The following is a 9,235-nucleotide window of genomic DNA, read 5'->3' on the forward strand; positions in this document are numbered from 1 at the left end:
TGCAGCTGAAGGTCACAAGTCTTACTAACAATGGTACATGTATGTAGTTGGCTGATGACTGTGGTATCTCTCGCTCTCTCTTTCTCTGTGACTATAATTATTACAGCTTGTCCGTAACACAGAACTACGACAGAATCTGGCATATTTCAGCTTGTTTTAAAAGTCTGTCTGCTCAGGGGAATCCAGATACTATGGGAACAAATCAGCATTGGCTTAAACTGGCACCGATGCGTGAGGGAAGCTTGCACAGATTTTACCTCATCAGTGCTATTGTGTTCTTAAGGAAACTACATCCTCATGGGATAAGAGGGAAGGTCCTCTCATGGATCAGTGACTGGTTAAAAGATAGGAAACAAAGGGCAGGAATAAATTGTCAGTTTTCACAATGGAGAAAGAGAAAGAGCAGGGGTCCCCCAAGGATCTGTACTGGGACAGGTGCTGTTCAACATATTCACTAATGACCTGGAAAAGGGGGAAACAGAGAGGTGACAATGTTTGCAGATGATAAAAAATTATTCAAGATAGTTAAGTGCCAAGCTAATTGCAAAGGGTTACGGGGATCTCAGAAAATTAGGTGACTGGGCAACAAACTGGCAGATGAAATTCAACATTGTTAAGTGCAAAGTAATGCACATTAGAAAAAATAATCCCAACTATACATATATAATGATGGGTTCTAAATTTGCTCTTACCATTCAAGAAAGAGATGTTGGAGTCACTATGGATCGTTCTCTGAAAACTTCAGCTCAATGTGCAACAGTGGTCAAAAAGGTTAACTGAACGTTAGGAAATGGACATATTAGGAAAGGGGTAGAAACTCGGACAGAAAATATCATAATGCTACTATATAAATCCACGGTATGTCCTTGAATACTGAATGCAGTTTTGGTTATCTCAAAGAAGATATAGTGGAACTGGAAAAGGTTCAGAGAAGGGCAACAAAGATGATGAAGGGTATGGAACGGCTTCCATATGAGGAGAGACTGAACAGCTTAGGGCTGTTCATCTTAGAAAAGAGATGATTAAGTGTGTGTGTGAGAATATGATAGAAGTTTATAAAAGCATGAATGGTGTGGAAAAAGTGACTAAAGAACTGTTATTTACCCTTTCCCACAATATAAAAACCAGGGGTCACCGAATGAAGTTAATAGGCAGTCCTTTGAAGACAAACAAGAGCAAGTACTTTTTCATACAACGCACAGTCAACCTGTGGAACTCATTGCCATTGGATGTTGTGATGGCCAAAGGTATAACTGAATTCAAAAGGGAACTAGATAAGTTGATGGAGGACAGGTCCATCAATGGCTATTAGCTAAGTTAGTCAGGGATACATACAATCCCATGCTTGTGTAACCCTAAACCTCTGCCTGGCAGAAGCCGAGGGGGGTGGATCACTCCAATTGCCCTGTTCTGTACACTCCCCATGAAGTGCTGGTATTGGCCACTGCTGGAGACAGGATACTGAGCTAAATGGAACATTGGTCTGACTCAATAAAAGGCATTTTATGAAAAGAGGCTTTTTAAAAAAAAAAAATCACAGCGCCCTTTCCTCTTGGAAAAAAATTCTATTCCATTAATATTTTTTAGAATAAGAGATTTCTTTAAGAAGTGAAATTAAAACCCAATCCCCACAAATGGTACAGTGTTTGCTGAGCTTGCAAAAGAATTTGATGTATGGTATGGATTAGGTTGGTTGCCTCTTTATTTCCAGTGCTTCTGAAGTGGTTGGGGAGATTGAGATGTAAAGCTAAAGAACAAAGAATGAGCTCTGTAGTGTTGCTTTACTACTGTTAACCTTAAAACCCCTTTGGAACTCCAGAGCGTTAGCCTCACTTTTGAGCTGACTTGACAAATGAATCTGCCATTCTTACAGTGCAGCCCTGGAATATTATAAAATGCCAAACGTTTAAGCTCCAGCTAGATAAGGCATAACCAGCTCCGTCCCAGTACAGGGAAGACAGTGATGTGCATGCCATATGGGTGCAATGTGCTGTGAGAGAGAATTGCACAGCAGCCATTGCTCTACAACCCAGCATGAGGCAGAACCTGCCACCCCTTAAGGGTTAAGTGATCTCCTCTCATTCTCTCTCTTTCTTCATCCTTCCTGACCCCTGTGGTGCTTTTTAGGCTGTCAGCCATGACATCCTTCTCAATTACCTGGGACCATTTGCTGGAGTCTCAGAGAACTGGCCTTCTTGGTTTTGCTCCCATCTATCAGTGTCTTCACTGCGGTAAGTTGACAGCTGATGCTCTCCTGTTGACTCTGCTTAAGTACCAGAGTCGACGGGAGAGCGCTCAGCGGTCAATTTATCGCATCTATACTAGACGCGATAAATCGACCCCCGCTGGATCGATCACTTCCCGCCGATCCAGCGGGTAGTGTAGACAAGCCCTTAGTGTGTTTACGTGATGGAGGTTGTTATTTGTTAGTTTATATTTTGGGAGATAGGGGTTAGTTCAGTTGTATAAGTCATTGTATTGTTATGGCAGGTTTTACCCGGTGGCCCTGCTACACGGTCTTTCCAGTTTTCTTCCCGCCCCACCCTCCCTTTAGCTTGCAAGCAAATGTTCAATCTTGAGAAGACATGCTGTGTTTTTATTATGGAAGGTTCTGTGCAGAGGAAGTGGTCCTGGGTACGGGGAGCTGTATGAGCCGCAGGACTGTCTGTTCTCTGATTTGGGCTCTGATTAGAGTCCATTCTTCAGGCATAGTTGCTTCCTGGGAACTAGGCATTGGTGTTGGGCTGAGATTCCTGAAGAAGGGATTGCGTGTATCTCTGTTCCTGGACTGGTGTTTATGTATAAATAAAGCAAGTTACACCTAGAATATACCTAGACTCCATGTTGCTGTTTTTCTCCTCTACTAGAACATGATCAGCGAAGCCCTGAATTTCTGCTATAACACAGCAGAGGGCCGATGCTATGTCATAATGGGACACTGGTATCAAAAGGAGGGGCAATAATAGTTTGGATTTGCATCCATTGATTTATACCTTTGATTAATTGTTTAAGAGTCTAAAGTTGTTGAGATCAGGGCTTTCTAATAAATATGAAAAATAAAAATAAGGTGCCAAATTCTGCTGTCACACCAATGTTAATCCAGTAAGGTCAATGGAGAGGAAGAAGTTGACCCAGACTAACTGGCCCACAAGCTGTCACATTCTTTACCTATAGTGGAGTTATTCAATTCTTTCTTGTCTTTTGGCAACATCAAAGAAGAGCTTAAATGTCAGCATGGGAGAGTACAGTAATTCAGTCTGACTACTATAAGGTTAGTGGGATGCAATTAACAAAGAGAAAATGTATGCTACCAGTGAGAACTTGAGAGTAAGATATCTTATGCTGTGGAATATTCTTCTGTTAGGATAATTATTTGTTTGTATTGAGGTTGTGCCTAAAAACCAAGAATCAGAACCGCACTGTGCTAGGCACTGTACACATATAAAATGATAAAAGCCCAATTGCTTTTGATATTTAAAGCTAGAAAGGACAAAATCACTTGCAAATACACATCAGAAGGGAGAGGAACTGGATGATCTACTTTCTATAATTCTATGAAAGTAAATCCGTGAAATTGTTTCCAATCTGATCCTTACATCTGAAAGCCAAGTTATTCATTGCAAACAAGTTCCAAACACATGAGAACACATGGTTTTTGGAAAATAACGTTTGTTCCATGTATCCAACCGATCCCTTGATGCACATGGGGGTCACTAAAGCTGAAATCTACTACATAAAATAGTGAAGAATTAGTAATTACAACTCAAGATGGTGTGGTGTACAGAATGTTTTTATATGCTTCTCTTTCTATCTATATGATCCCTAGTGAAAAAGTCCAACAGTATAAGAACTGACTAATTAGTTTAACATTAGTTTGATTGTTTTGTTCATTATAAGTGAAACATGCATATGAAAGTTAAAAGATTGAGGGAGGGAAAGATTCCTTTAATTAATAATGTCACTCATTTGAATTCCAAGTAGCAATATTCCTAAAGAAAAATGATAGATCTTTCTTAGCTTAATCTTGAATCCCAGAGGAGCATAAAAGTTATTATTCATTAAGGGAATGACTAATGTGCTCCAACCAGATCAGGCATGGAATTGACCTGATATAGACAATTCCCATCTTGTTATGGAGGAGCAAATGTTTACAAACATTACTCTCAATAGTATCAAAAAGTGCAAAGCCTCAAAGCCACTACATGGTGCTCTTTCAAATCCCTCCTTAAGATCCTCATCTGCTGTCATGTCTACAGAACACTCAACAGCTCGGGTGGCTAGCCAAAGTCTTTGCCGGAGCCACAAAGTCCACACAGTTATTTTTAGCGTACTAGCTTGGGCTGTGCTAGTGCAAGTCGGTCTACCTGGGCTCTCAGACTCGCTCCCATCTGCAGTGGCCATGCAGACAATATGGAGATAATTGAAATCCCCCAGACATACCCTGCATGGGGAGGGATAGCTCAGTGGTTTGAGCATTGGCCTGCTAAACCCAGGGTTGTGAGTTCAATCCTTGAGGGGGCCACTTGGGGATCTGGGGCAAAATCAGTACTTGGTCCTGCTAGTGAAGGCAGGGGGCTGGACTCGATGACCTTTCAAGGTCCCTTCCAGTTCTAGGAGATGGGATATCTCCTATATTATATTATAAGACTTCCACTCAGAGGCGGATTAAGGTTTCCTGGAGCCCTGGGCCAGAGAAAGTGGGGGGCCCCTCCCCAACCTATAATAAGAATATAACAGTAGGGATCTATTATCGACCACCTGACCAGGACAGTGATAGTGACTATGAAATGCTAAGGGAGATTAGAGAGGCTATCAAAATTAAGAACTCAATAATAGTGGGGGATTTAAATTATCTCCATATTGACTGGGAACATGTCACCTCAGTACGAAATGCAGAGACAAAATTTCTCGATACTTTTAATGACTGCTTCTTGGAGCAGCTGGTACAGGAAACCACAAGGGGAGAGGCAATTCTTGATTTAGTCCTAAGTGGAGCGCAGGATCTGGTCCAAAAGGTAACTATAACAGGACCGCTTGGAAATAGTGACTATAATATAATAACATTTAACATTCCTGTGGTGGGAAGTACACCTCAGCAGCCCAACACTGTGGCATTTAATTTCAGAAAGGGGAACTATGCAGAAATGAAGAGGTTAGTTAAACAGAAATTAAAAGGTACAGTGACTAGAGTGAAATCCCTGCAAGATGCATGGACACTTTTCAAAGCCACCATAATAGAGGCCCAACTTAAATGTATACCCCAAATTAAAAAAACACAGTAAAAGAACTAAAAAAGAGCCACCGTGGCTTAACAACCATGTAAAAGAAGCAGTGAGAGATAAAAAGGCATCTTTTAAAAAGTGGAAGTCAAATCCTAGTGAGGTAAATAGAAAGGGGCATAAACACTGCCAAATTAAGTGTAAAAATGTAATAAGAAAAGCCAAAAAGGAGTTTGAAGAACAGCTAGCCAAAAACTCAAAAGGTAATAGCAAAATGTTTTTCAAGTACATCAGAAGCAGGAAGCCTACTAAACAACCAGTGGGGACCCTGGACGATCGAGATAAAAAAGGAGCACTTAAAGATGATAAAGTCAGTGCGGAGAAACTAAATGGATTCTTTGCTTCAGTCTTCACGGCTGAGGATGTTAGGGAGATTCCCAAACCTGAGCCGTCCTTTGTAAGTGACAAATCTGAGGAATTGTCACAGATTGAAGTGTCACTAGAGGAGGTTTTGGAATTAATTGATAAACTTAACATTAACAAGTCACCGGGACCAGATGGCATTCACCCTAGAGTGCTGAAAGAACTCAAATGTGAAGTTGCAGAACTATTAACTATGGTTTGTAACGTGTCCTTTAAATCAGACTCTGTACCCAATGACTGGAAGATAGCTAATGTAACGCCAATATTTAAAAAGGGCTCTAGAGGTGATCCCGACAATTACAGACCAGTAAGTCTAAAATCAGTACCGGGCAAATTAGTTGAAACAATAGTAAAGAATAAAACTGTCAGACACATAGAAGAACATAAATTGTTGGGCAAAAGTCAACATGGTTTCTGTAAAGGGAAATCATGTCTTACTAATCTATTAGAGTTCTTTGAAGGGGTCAACAAACATGTGGACAAGGGTGATCCAGTGCACATAGTGTACTTAGATTTCCAGAAAGCCTTCGACAAGGTCCCTCACCAAAAGCTCTTATGTAAATTAAGTTGTCATGGGGTAAGAGGGAAGATCCTTTCATGGACTGAGAACTGGTTAAAAGACCGGGAACAAAGGGTAGGAATAAATGGTAAATTTTCAGAATGGACAGCGGTAACTAGCGGTGTTCCCCAAGGGTCAGTCCTAGGACCAATCCTATTCAACTTATTCATAAATGATTTGGAGAAAGGGGTAAACAGTGAGGTGGCAAAGTTTGCAGACGATATTAAACTGCTCAAGATAGTTAAGACAAAAGCAGACTGTGAAGAACTTCAAAAAGATATCACAAAACTAAGTGATTGGGCAACAAAATGGCAAATGAAATTTAATGTGGATAAATGTAAAGTAATGCACATTGGAAAAAATAACCCCAACTATACATACAATATAATGGGGGCTAATTTAGCTACAACTAATCAGGAAAGAGATCTTGGAGTCATCGTGGGTAGTTCTCTGATTTTGTTGAACTGATCTCTAAAGAGTGCAGTATTGAAGTGTAGTCATTCATTTTAAAATTATGTCTAAATATTTAGTGTTTTAATATGAAGAATAAAACAAGATCTGAATTTAAATACCTGGTTCAATAACATTTTGCAATACATTGCTGTACATGTAAAGGATCCATGTCTATAGATAAGGAATGGTTCTCTTTATCTGGATTCTGCTTCTCTTCCAACTACAAGAATATAACATTTTCAAAAGCCCCTAAGTCACTATGGGTCCTTAATCCAATTTTCAGAAGTGCCATAGTTCAGTTCCTCAAAGGTGCTTAACCCCCATTCATTTCAAAAGAAGTTATGTGCCTAAATACCTTTGAGGATCTGGCTGTTAGGTCCCTAAGTTCCATCACGTTTTATTTTTTATGGCTCCTTTGGTGACGGAGGAGTCCGATCCTTGAGCCACAGGCTTGTTGGCAGATGTTGCAGGTGGGGTTGGAAGTCAGGGTTGGGGCGCAATTACTGCATGACCGTTGTCTTTCCTTTCTGTTCTGGTGTTTTTCTGTGACCAGGGCAAGGCGATTTCCCTCAAAAGTGGACGTTCCCTCTCTGGTGAGCCTTTGCCAGTTATCCCTGTCCTGGGCTACTGTCTCCCAGTGTGCGGTGTCGATGCCACATCTCTTGATGTTTATCCTGGGGGTGTCTTTAAAGCGTTTCTTTTGGCCTCCCCATTTCCTTTCTCCGTTGGTGAGTTGGGTGTATAGCAGTTGTTTTGGTAAACATATGTGCACATAGTGCCTGCTCCACCTCAGTTGGTGCTGGTTAATCAAGGCCTCAACACTGAAGATGTTGGCCTCTGTGAGGACACTGACATTAGTACATGATCCTCCCACTTTATGTTGAGGATCTTCCAAAGAAAGTGCTGGTGTCTCAGGTGTTTTCTATAGGTCACCCAAGTCTCACAGACGTAGAGGAGAGTTGGGATTACCACCACTTTGTAAACTAAAAGTCTAGTGTGTTCTTCTGATGTCATGATTGTTGAACACCCACCTGGCGAGACAGTCTGCCAAAGGCAAAGCTGGCACAGCGGATTCTATGCTGAATCTCGACGTCCATGTCTGCCCTCTGTGAGAGATGGCTGCCAAGATAGGCAAAGTATTCTACATTTTCCAGTTCTTCTCTGTCAGTGTAGATCTTCTTTTCTGGGTCTGATGATTGACCAGGAGCTGGCTGCTAGAGAACTTTTGTTTTGCCAATGTTCAGAGTTAGCCCTAGGCTTTTGTGAGCTTCAGAGAAGCAATTAAGGGCTGTTTGTAGCTCCTCCTTTGAGTGTGCAACTACAGCACAATCATCTGCGCACTGGAGTTCGATTATTGTTGCCAGTATTACTTTAGTTCTGGCACGGAGATGAGAGAGGTTGTAAATGCTACTAGAAAATAAAACTGAAGCCAATTGCATAATAAAAATAATTGAAGTACAGAAACCTGTAAGAGAAGATTGCATTGCTTCATCTAATATGTGGTTGTATTGAGTATTACTAATGTCTCTCTCATTAAATACATTATGCAACATTCATTAAATTAACAATTTCATATCTGATGATAGAGAGGTGAGCTAATGCCAAAAGTTAACAGCTGTAGAAATGAAATAAAGAAGCTATGGAAACATCCCTCACAATATCACTGCTCAGAAGGTCTTTAAATCTTTAAGCAAATGCTCTTCAAGTCTGTTTTCCATTGTTTTCAGTGGAATGCTCACACTAGGAATCACTTGGGAACCACGAACCACAAGCCAAATAGATTTATGTCTGAGGGGAAACCATCTTATTAACTTCAGCAACACTCTTCCCTTGGAAAAAAGTATGTGGCCTTAAGTGACTTTGCAGTTAGGAGAAAAAAATTAAATTACAATTTTTCAGTGGTTTCTTGTTTCACATTCACATTTGTTGCAAGCCTGGCTCATATTGGGCTGGGCATGATGTGCACCATTGTCACACCTGCTCTTTCTTTTCTCTTCTAAAGTAGGGGTTGGGGAGAGATTTTCAAAAATAATCAGCATTGGCCTAAGTGCTCCTATTGAAGTCAATGAGAATTTTACAGTTAGCTCCCATGGGAGCAGAGGTAGACCAATACTCACAGCTTTTGCTTTTGTAACAGACAAAGTGGGGAGCTCATTTATGTTATAAGGTGTGCATAGTACAAATTATCATTGAGAAATATTAGTCTGTAACATAGTTAAGCTCAACTTTCATCCCTGCACAACTTTGCCTGACCAAAACAATCAATGGGTAATTTCACATGCATGATCTTAGCCCCGGGTAGCATTTTTCTGAAAAGTGTCTGGGTATGTCTGCAAATTTGATCTTCTTCAACTCCTGCCTCAGTACTTTTGTCTTTGACATTATGGTTGACATTTCAGTGGTAATGTAATGTAGAAAGAGGACATTTTAACAATTTGGTATAACATAGATTACCTGTCTGGGTACCTTCATTGTAAACTAGTGTATATTAACTGAGCATTTGTCTAAGAAACAGTGGTAGCCCAATCATTAATTAGTACTGACTAAAAAGTTGGAAGTTGACTTGCATGTATTGTATACA

The sequence above is a fragment of the Emys orbicularis genome, chromosome 3, assembly GCF_028017835.1.
Source record: "Emys orbicularis isolate rEmyOrb1 chromosome 3, rEmyOrb1.hap1, whole genome shotgun sequence".
NCBI classification, from domain to species: Eukaryota; Metazoa; Chordata; order Testudines; family Emydidae; genus Emys; species Emys orbicularis.